This window comes from Myotis daubentonii, chromosome 1 (assembly GCF_963259705.1).
Source record: "Myotis daubentonii chromosome 1, mMyoDau2.1, whole genome shotgun sequence".
Lineage (NCBI taxonomy): Eukaryota > Metazoa > Chordata > Mammalia > Chiroptera > Vespertilionidae > Myotis > Myotis daubentonii.
Genome location: NC_081840.1, coordinates 201153517 through 201155437, shown reverse-complemented (window position 1 = coordinate 201155437; position 1921 = coordinate 201153517). Strand labels below are relative to the sequence as shown.

Here is a 1921-nt window from a genome sequence, read left to right as displayed (position 1 = left end):
TAAAATCACAGAGGGGTAATTAGTAGAATTGATAAGTAATTAGTAATAAGTAATTAGTAATTAATAAGAATTCTTTCTTAGCCAGAATTCAAATTTAAATTCCAAATTTAACTATCAATGTAAATACTGGATTTTGTTCTTTGGCCAATTGACAAGTTCAAGTTATTGTTAGAGCAATTAATGTAGCCTGTTAGGCAGATCTTATTCAGGTAAAGAACAACCTTCAATTATGTCCATCGTGGAAGTTATTGCATATCCATCTGGGCAATGTTCTTGTTCATCTTTCAGATATGATCCATCTGTAAACCAAATTATGCAGCATTATCCTATATAATAAAAGCATAGTATGCAAATTGTCCCTTTGACCAGGAGTTTGTCCGGGAGTTTGGGAGTTTGACCAGAGGGTGGGGCTGGGCTGGGGGAAGGGAGGGAGGTCTCAGTCTGCAGCCAGCAGCCGGCAGCCACTAGGGATCCTACCAGTGTATGAATTTCATGCCCTGGGCCTCTAGTCAATAAGAGTTTTTATAAATCATTCCTAGGAACAAGAAAGTGGTCAGTAAGCAAAACACACTTGTTGGATGTCTTCATCCTGCAAAGAAGGTAGCAAAGTTGATGGGTTAAGATTGTTACATTCTTCTTCTTGGAAAAAACACCAGATGACAGATGACTGCAGGAAGGCCTGAAGGCCCTAGGATCCTGGAATGAGATGCGACAGCGGCTTCCTTGGAGGATTTGGCCAGGAAAAGGTTGTGGCCGGGTCAGGCCAGGGCCAAGAACGTGGAGTTCACAGAGGTAAGGCCAAGGACAAGGAGGGGATTTCCAGCACCAAGCTGGGCCACGTGGTCAAGGACATGAAGAGGTTTTAAAGATTATGTCTACGCAAAAGCAGACACGCTGGCCAGAGGACCTGGTTCAAGGCATTTATCATCATTGGAGACTACACTGGACATGTTGGTCTGGCTGTTAAGCGCTCTAAGAAGGTAGCCACTGCCATCTGGGCGGGGGGGGGGGGTGTCATCATTTTGGCCAAGCTTTCTATTGTCTCTGTGTGGCAAGCCTACAGGAGAAACAAGATTAGCAAGCTCCACACCGTGCCTTGAAAGGTGACCAACCCCTGAGGCTCTGTGCTGGTGTGCCTCATCCCCACCCTCCAGGGACACTGGCATCATCTCAGCCCCTGTGCCCAAGAAGCTGCTGCTGATGGTCGGTATCGACAACTGCTACACCTTAGCCATGGACTGCACTGCCACCCTGGGAAACATCTCCAAGGCCGCCTTTGATGCCTTCTCCAAGACCTACAACTACCTCGCTCCAACCTCTGGAAACAGACTATATTCACCAAGTCTCCCTATCAGGATTTCACTAAGCAGCCATAAAGAGCCTCCCCAGAGTTTTTGTGCAGAGGACTCAGGCTCTAGCTGTGGCTACCACATAATTTTATAAAATAAAATGAATTAAGCCTGTTTTGTTTTTTAAATACGGTTCCATCAAGTGAAAGTAATGTTAGGCATAGAAAGCAAGAATAAGCCATTAGAAGCCAATCAACTGACGGAAGTGTTGAGGGTGATGAAAGTTCATAGAGATTCAACAGAATTGTGGACGAAAGGGGCCACATGCTGACCTGACAAGCTCAGGAGAGGCCTGCATGGCAGTTTTGCAGACCTAAAGTAACCACAAAGGATGGTCTGAAATTAAACCTTAACTAAAAGCAGTTACGTCCTAAGCCGATATCTTCACTGATAAGGTCGACCTTTACCGTAACTGAGCCTATCTGTCTTTTTGCATCTATGATAACATGTCCTTGGGATGTCTGGGTAACTTGTGACTTCCCTTATTATGGAGCCCCTGGGGCACAACCAGGTGTGCTGAGCCCAGGACAGATGCAGCAGATTCTTTCATTTATCATGTTAATTGTTCCTGC

The 1921-nt window shown here is 45.3% G+C and overlaps 1 pseudogene; it reads left to right on the top strand.

The window, feature by feature from the left end:
• The first annotated feature begins 701 nt into the window (after positions 1 to 701).
• LOC132240853 (small ribosomal subunit protein uS5-like) lies at positions 702 to 1435 on the top strand (annotated as a pseudogene).
• The last annotated feature ends 486 nt before the right edge of the window (positions 1436 to 1921 follow it).